The sequence below is a fragment of the Notothenia coriiceps genome, unplaced genomic scaffold (assembly GCF_000735185.1).
Source record: "Notothenia coriiceps isolate Sejong01 unplaced genomic scaffold, NC01 NC01_scaffold00023092, whole genome shotgun sequence".
Classification (NCBI taxonomy): Eukaryota; Metazoa; Chordata; class Actinopteri; order Perciformes; family Nototheniidae; genus Notothenia; species Notothenia coriiceps.
Window position 1 is genome coordinate 19,281 of NW_011355793.1, and position 8,905 is coordinate 28,185.

An 8,905-nucleotide genomic window follows, 5' to 3' on the forward strand; every position below is an offset into this window, starting at 1 on the left:
CCCCCCACCTCTGCTGCCATGTCCCTCCTGCCCACAACTCCTCCTCTCTCTCCTCTCCTGTCCAGTGATCAGCCTCCTTGGCCGACACGTGGCTTTCGAAGCAAAGGACGATCAAAAAAAAAAATTATGTAAAAGAAGAAAAAAGATGTCTGTAGCTTTAAGGACAAATAATGACAGGCACGTGTTGTGGAAGTACGTGTGAGGAGGGGGAAACAGTGCACTCTGCTTTGGTTGTGGCCTGCAGAAAGAGAGGGAGAGATGGAGAGACAGAGGGAGAGAAAGGAGGGAGACGTTTACTGAACCGTTGCCAGAGAAGCAGACAGAAAGAGTACAACTTGTTCTTTCCCTTTTGTTTTGTTTGCAGCCTGTCCAGTTAACAAGCAGCTAATATAAACAACACCAGACCCTTCCCTTCTCCTCGGCTCTCTTCTTTCCCCTCTGTGCTTTCTCTGTTTCTCTCTCTGTACAGCCAAGTCTCCTTCAAAGAATTTCCTTTACAAGCTGTAACAATCGAATCAGGAAAGCAGAACGGAAACCGGTGAAATTTACATTAATGGCATGACAAGCCCTGGAAAACAATTCAGAGTATTTTTTATATCCAGCATGACTGTGAACATAAATCACCCTTTCAGGTTATATGTGGTTCGATTTTATTTGTATTCAAAGAAAAGCATACATTTGGCAAATATTACTCAGCAAAGAAAAAGGCTGGTGATATTCTAGTTATTTTTCTTACTGTCAATAAATACCATGAAAAGACCAAACCAGCAGTTAGTTGATCAAACTATGAAGTAGGACCAAGTTTTATCCAAAGCCAAAACAGTGTATCCCCCTATTGTCCAAAAAAAGTGCATGACATGTTCCTTCATTCCCATGAACACAGAGACTACTGTAACTGAGTCACACACACACACACACACACACACACACACACACACACACACACACACACACACACACACACACACACACACACACACACACACCGTTGCTGCCTTTAATACTAATGCAACACATGTGTAATCCGCAGCTGAAAATAGTCCCCAAAAAAAGCACATGTTTTAGAAACGTTTACTAAAAACCACAGTGCCCAGCTGTTTTAGGAAATAACCTGGTGTTTCTTTTGTTAATATATATGTACGTTTTTATTAAATGTAAAATCTATGCTTGTAGGGAAGTGATAAAAAAAGAGACTAACACATTGTTGGGTTTTTACTCGATTTGTTGAGTTGACAGTAAGGAAAATATAGAACACCTGCGTTATCCTTTAAAATGTCACTATCAGACCAGAAAACAATTTCTATCCGTTAAGACCATTAACAATCTTGTGAAATGTAATCCTTTTTATATATCATTTTTGGCAATTTCACTTGGATGGAAACATGGCTCCAGTGCTTTTTATGGTTCTTCCCTCACAATCTGAGCATTTTATTCCGACTCTTTGCATCTGGTGTAACCATCAGGCTCCTGGGAGGTTTCAGACATTTATATATGACTGCAGACAAATTGGAGGTGTAAATGCAACCAAACACACTGAAGATCAATTTGTCCAAAGCTAGCGTCTCCCACCGGTGGTCAGAGCAACATTTGGAATCGTTTAATATACGTTAAGCTCGGAGCTATGCACAAAGTATAGATGTAACAAAGGGACGTTGGTGGGAATCTGATTTATGAGGAAAAGAGTGATTTAAGCGCCGGCTCCGGAGACACCGCCAGATGTAAATGTAATCTGGATAAATCACGTCAAGACACAATCTGGATTTGAGATGCAGGTTTAGACCATTTGTTAAGAGGCCCTCTCTGTGCTGGATCTCTGTCTCTGCTCTTTCTCCCACTCGTAATTTCCCCTCTATGTCTGTCTCTGCTTTAGCTTTTTCTCCTGATTTGAGTTTTTTTATCTCACTCTTCACTGTTCCTCCACATTGTTTCTGTAATCTGACTTCTCTTTCACACACACACACACACACACACACACACACACACACACACACACAGAACACATGTTCTTCCTCTAAGGTAAATCTGTATTTATTGTCTGATCTTTGATACAGGCAGGGAAGGAAAATGTGATTTGACTACATAAAGTACGGAGAGTGCAGTCTCTCTGTATGAGTGGGATCCTCTGATGCTACAGGCTGTGTGTATGTTGTGAGTGTGTGTTGAGAAGGATACCAAATCTAGGTAAAACTTATCCTTGACTCTCTCTCTCTTTCCTCACCTCCTTCTTATCCCCTTTTGAGAGGGACATTATACGGCCTCTCCCCTTGTTAGACTCTACGTCCACACTAAGCAGGTTCATTTTGAAAATGCCATTCACGTATCAAAACAAAGTCCATATTTGCAACTTTAGGTCGAACACATTATCTAAAATACCTGAACAATAGATTTTTCTCTTCTAATTTGTCCGATTTTTGGTCAGCTAACGGCAAAACTGCATCCGAGTTTGGTTACACAAACATTTATTGTGTCTCCTGCTCCCTGTGACCACGTGTCGGGCCTTTAATGCAGCCACATTCTTATCTTAATTCTCAGTTTCCAAGCCTAAAAAAACAAACATGATTTGAAGCTACAAAGCGTACCTAATGATTCACAAATGTGAAATCTGTGATATTTAATTAAAATGTGTTTTCCACAGCTTTTAAATTCAGAAATGTTCCCACATACCGCTTGATGTTGACACAGTGTTGTGATTGTATATGTTCACATCTAAAATGAGTCATTACAGAATCCAGAAGTTTTCCTTCATCACTCAAATCTGCCATTTTTCCACTCTGGTGAATGCTGTCAACATTTAGAAAAACACTGGCTTAGTGTGGACAAGAAGACGTATTTGTGAGGAAATACTCTTTCTCCACCTATAACTCTTTTGCTCTGGTGTTTTCTGTCTCACTCTGTTCCACGTCATGTCTCTCTCCACTTTTACTTACTTTACTAATTCTCTTCTTTTCTCAGTATCCCCCCTCAGAGCAGACAGTTTCTGACTCTCATTAAAAAAACATTCTCCCCTCTCCTGACCTGCGGTTCACAAATGCGTTCCCTCGGGTTTGAAAACATAATGAAACAAGAGTTGAAAGGAGTTTTGGTTTGCAACATTTCAGCAACTTTTTGTTCAAACTTCTCAGTGCTTTCTCCTAGAATATCACATGCTATTTAGTTATTTAAAAAACAGTTTCTCTTCCTTCTCTCTCTCATGGTTATTTGAAATATTATTGGGTTTCATTGTGCAGCATAATATGTTTCATATATTGGTCGTATTAGAGCGCTAATTAAAAACCAATCAGAGCAGAGCTGGACGCAGACTTTTCCTCCTCCTGTCTTGTTTGTCCTTATGAAACGTGTTCAAATCCCTGCTGTGGTTTCCAGTTTCTCCTCCACTCTGCATCAGTTCTTCAATACAATAATATGAATGTTGCAGGAGTTTATCCTTCTGTATTCTTTGTTTCAAAGAATGTTGTGCCATTTGTTAATAGCAAAGAGAACTATTGAACATATATGAAAAAGAAGAGCTATTTTAAATTATTTTTTGGCTTTTTTTGCTATATTTATTTTCTTGTATTAGAATCTTCTTTGTAGGAGGGAAATATCTAAAAATGTATTTTTCATTAGTGCGAAAAACCTATTTTCTTCCTTTTTGTACAATTTCGATGTTTTGAGCGAGACTTTGAAAAGCAATATGATGATGACGACGATGTTTCCTGTGACTGTATCTGCATGCTGTTTATGTTGCCTTAATGATGGCTGCGTCCCACTATGACCCACCCCACTCCCTGCCTGTCTTCCCCCCCCCCTTTACCCAGCATAACTCTGACCCATCCCCCCTTTGAATCCCCCCCTCATCTGATGGAGTTCCAGTCCCATCTGATCCAGTCCAGTGCAGTCAATAAAGCAGTGCTTTCTGTGTAAACAAACTCTCTGCCTCTGTTACTCACACAACACTCAGGTGAATGATCGTTGCATCTATCAGTACAACAAAAGGTAAATGGTTTTGAGTATGTCTCCAAGGGGGTTTAATTTAATTTATTAAAGTCAATATTTGAAATTTTTCTGTAACTACATTTAAATGTGATTTTGTTTTGTTTTCAGTGTACAATTACCCACTTTTTAACACATTTAAAAACACAATTTTCTTCATTGATCATTTCATTCAAAACTACGAATTTGAACCTCTTGGTGAGTGCGAAGGGTTCATTCTGGAACCATGAATTAAAAAGTACAAAAGCCAAAGATATTAAATATACTCTCATATAGGATTAAAGAAAACAGGAAATCGCCATATTTGAGCATTCAGGCGTCTCTTGACGTTTTTGCCACCAAGATTGTATTGCATTATTAAAATTGGCGTGATTGGCGAGGACTTTTTTCAACTGTTTTGCCTCTAATAACTTTACCAAAAATCTAACCATTCATTTGGTCTAGGGAAGAGAACTATTGAAAAATGGTTAATGGCGTGAAGAGGAGTTTAAGGGTTTTTGGGGTCAACAGCAGACCCCACCATTTAAATAAATCAAATTACTAAAGTTCCACTTATAGAGGTGGTTTTCATAAAACCCAAAGTCAGCCTTCCCTTGAAGAATCAACTGGAGTTTCTGAAAAGACGAGTGAAAGGGAGCATGATGCAAAAGATGCTGTGGTCTGACGAAACAAAATTCAAATGTCCTCAGCAAATGCAAAGTGTGTGCTGGAACTCTGCAGAGCTGATCCACCTCTAACCTCCCTTACCTTCAGACTTGGGCAGGGAGACGCTGCCAGAGGTCCGGAGGAACAATGCGTGCAAATCTCGAGGAGGACCGTCACTTCGTGCCAAAGACCTGAGAGTGGGGCCAACACATTTCTCCTCTAACAGGACCCTAAACATGCAGCCAAAGCAATGCTGAAGTGGCTTCAAAACAAGAATGTGAAAGTCCTTCAGCAGCCTCAAAGCCAACATTTAAATCCCAGAGAAAATCTGTGGAATGGCTGTAACGATCGAGCCATGTCAGCAAAATCCAAAAGTGTCAAGCAGATGCAGATATGTTGAAAAAGGACAAAATGACAAAGTATAGCACACTTGGGTGACTTTAAGGATGCAATAATCACAACCAAAATAAATTAATTTGATGATTCCTTTTATTTATAGGACAACGGTCCCCATTCAAAAGCTGAAGCTTCAAGTAAGACAAGTTTGGCAGATTTTATTGCCATAATGCAAAATCAATGGTGTTATGTTATAATACTCAAACATAGAAACTGGTTTCAGTTATTAAGAAGGCCTAGATGAGTTATACGGGTAAACTGAAATACAATAAATTGTTACATTAAAAGGATTGATTAAAATACAACCCATGAATACATACATCCAGATCCCCAAAGATATTCAAACAAGATGTTGCTTTAAAAAAAGTCAATATATAAGGACATTTGCATTTACATTTTTAATAGGATAATAGTGGTGGTTGCAGTAAATTAGATTTGCAATTCTCCTCATAGGTTTCTTTTAAAAGAGGTTGAATGTTAATTTTTATTGAACCACAGATGTTACATTTCCGAGCATTGGCTGATTTTCAATCTTAAATGCACAAAGGTGGGACCCCGTAGAGTAATAATCACACACATGACATGGCACGCTATTTAAAGATGCATCTGTTATATTTGGATACTAATCAGTAAAGCTTGATGATTTATTCTCTTACAGGGAAACTGGCTTAAAGGGGAAACCTGTCATGCAGAAAGAGAACATCTGTATACCCACGAGCCCTGCAATTCCAAAAGTATATCCTGGAGGATATTTAAAGTGAGTTCAAGGAGGTACATTATTTATTTTGTTGTGTTGCAACATCATACAATGCAGGGAAATGACAAGGACTTTAAATACATAATAAAGGCACAATAATCACAGACTACTCATAATTTCCTCTTTTTTTATTGACTGTTTTTTCAACGTTATAATCTGACCATATCCTGCTATTTTCTATTTCACTGCTGTGTCTGCCTTCTAATGTAAACCCTTTTAATTTGATTCAGATTCTCTCTCCCATATATCTGATTCACACTGTGGAAACAAGCCAAGCAAACAGACATATTCATAATAATGGAAATCAATTTAGCTGCACAAAGCACAGGCACCTGGAGAGACATCCCGCACCTGGCTTTCCTCACAAAGCTCTCATTTTCATTATTTTCCCATGGCGCCCTTTTGAAAATCATTTTGTCTCGCAATCTAAATGTTATTTTTCCAGCCTATTGTGGGGGTTTAACTGGCTCAGTCTGCTGTACAGTTATACTTCTAACGCACTATCCCACTGCAACTTTATGCACTTCAAAAATAAGCTTTGGGTACCATTTTCTGTATAAAATCTGGGTTTTATTTCCTGCGTCTGCCATGCAGCCTCACACCCTCAGTTGGTGTTTTGGATAACAGCAGGAGGAAGTTTCAGGGCTGAGCGTGCCACAGGGGATTCAGGCAAACTTTCCCATGCACCTGCCACAGTGCCTGGTGTTTTTACAAGCAGCAGTTATTTAAGCTGCAGTAGGCAAGAACTTTGTGTAAAAAAAATGCACCTATGTTAATAGCATAAATCTGAAAGGAAGGCACCAGTACATAGTTAGAACAGATTTTCCACACTAATTGTGAAAGTAGTCATTCTCTGGTCTTCTAAATGGCACCGTTTACACTGTCGCAATAAATCGTTTTTGTTTCATCATTGTAATGTCAAATCATTTAAATCACTGTAAAAGATGATGTTGCACTCAGGCATTTTAAGGTAGTTCAAAAGCTTTCCAGCAAACACACAAACTCAATGAGGACTGCTAATATGCTTTTGTGTAGTTCAAAAGAAACACGGCTAATAGTCCAAAAGAAACACGGCTAATAGTCGTTTCCTGTGGCTGGCAAAGAAAAAAATGACAGACGAAATTTCAAAATGTCAAGGCATCCATTTAACAGCCTTTTGTGCTGGCAGCCAGTTATTCTGACACATTGTTGAAAAATCAATAGAAAGCAGAAAACTGTTTGGAAAAACTGTTGGCAGCTAACATCCACCACTGTGAAACCGTGAAATCCACATTCGTTTCAGGACGTCCAGCAAACGACAGAGGAAGGAGGTGGGCGGCTCTGCTCGGGGGGTTAAACAATTCTGTTACAATCTGATAAAACTGTCACACACACACACACACACACACACACACACACACACACACACACACACACACACACACACACACACAGCTAATAATACCACACTGCTCAAATACTCTGCTACAAGTCGTTCCATTAAAATCTCCCTTCAGTAAATGTATAGCAGCCTATTATAAGTATAAATACTTTTGTTTTGTAAAACACTTTGAATTGTCTTGTTGTTAAAAGTGACTCATAAATACATATACATAAACATGTCTTGCCTTGCTGTTCTCACACTGTTAAATGTAAAAGTAACAAATCTAGAAAAAATGCAGAAATAATCAAATGTGTATAGTTCTCAATTCTGCTGGTATTGTAAAAATTAGATTAAAAGTTAATTAAAAACTATTGGCAGATTGTTTACAAAACATAATATTTTCATGTTCTAAATGCACAATCTTAATTAGTAAAGTAACTACTAACTAAAGCTGTAAGATACATTTGGTGAGTAGAAAGTACAATATTCAACTTTGAAATGTAAGTGAGTAGAAGTGTTGAGGGAAATAAAAATAAAATATTCACGTTAAGTACCTCAACTGGCAGTTTGGTACTTGAGTAAATGTTCTCAGTTACATACCACCATTGTACACACACACACGCACACACACACACACGGTGATAACATACACACACCAGCAGTTCCTCATAGCCCTGACACGAGCACTTGAACTCTCTTTTTCATTCCACCTCCCAGGAGATCTTTATCAACTGCACTAACACATCCAGCGCAGGCCAGTATTTTCACATGCTAGGTGTTGAAACCATCCAGTACAACAGCAGGCTGAAATGTCAAGAGGCCACTGGGGTTTAGTGTGTTCCTGATGAATTATAAGTCATCTAGTTCTTCTTAAAGCAACAAACAATGGACTCAGCAGAGGGCTTGGCTTGAATAAAAAGAACGACACCAAACCCCATGTACATGAAAGATAGTTTGTTTTTGTTGCTCTTGGTCCCGGTCCAAAACGCTGTGCAGTAAGTGACGAAGCGCTTCCCGTATGAGACCCTTTGCAAATACTTAGGAGAGTCAAGGGAGGGTGGAGGCGAGGTGGGAGGAGGGAGGGCTCTGAAAGAATAATACCAGATGGAGAGAAAGAGGACCAGCTATAGTTCCTTAACTTATATTTGAGTATAAAGTCTGATGACAATGTATTGGCTAATTTTAAAAAACAAATAGTTTAAAAATATCAAATTTCATACACAACGATACGTTTGATTAACAAAAATATCATTTGAAAAAATTAGTTATTAATAAAACATGTCGGAAAGAAAGACAGACACAAAAAAAACTTGCTGTTGTCCAGTAAAATTGGTATATGGATCATCTCTTTGTTTTACCTGGATAATCTGTTGAGTAAGATCATTACCTGTGTATAATAGCAACTAAAAAGGACATTGGAAACGTTTTTTTTTCTTTAATTGTCTTTGTGTTTCTTTCTACAGTGTAAAACAAATCTGTCAACATAACAAAGAACCTGGTATTTCTTGCAGGTGTAGTTTCTTCTGTGTTTCTTTAACTGTTCACCATCATTGAAGAAATCAATGTGTAGGGTTCTGTTGTATGAAAGTAATCATGCCCTTAAGAATATCCGTGCTGTGATTATGACTACTCAGTTTTATATTGCAGATATTGCCTCAACAGTATGGACATAATCATTGCACAAAATGCTCTCTCAGGTTATTTGTGTTTCATGTTTCTTCCTCTCATACGAGTTTTAAGAATGAAAACATTGTGATGTTCTGCTCAGATAG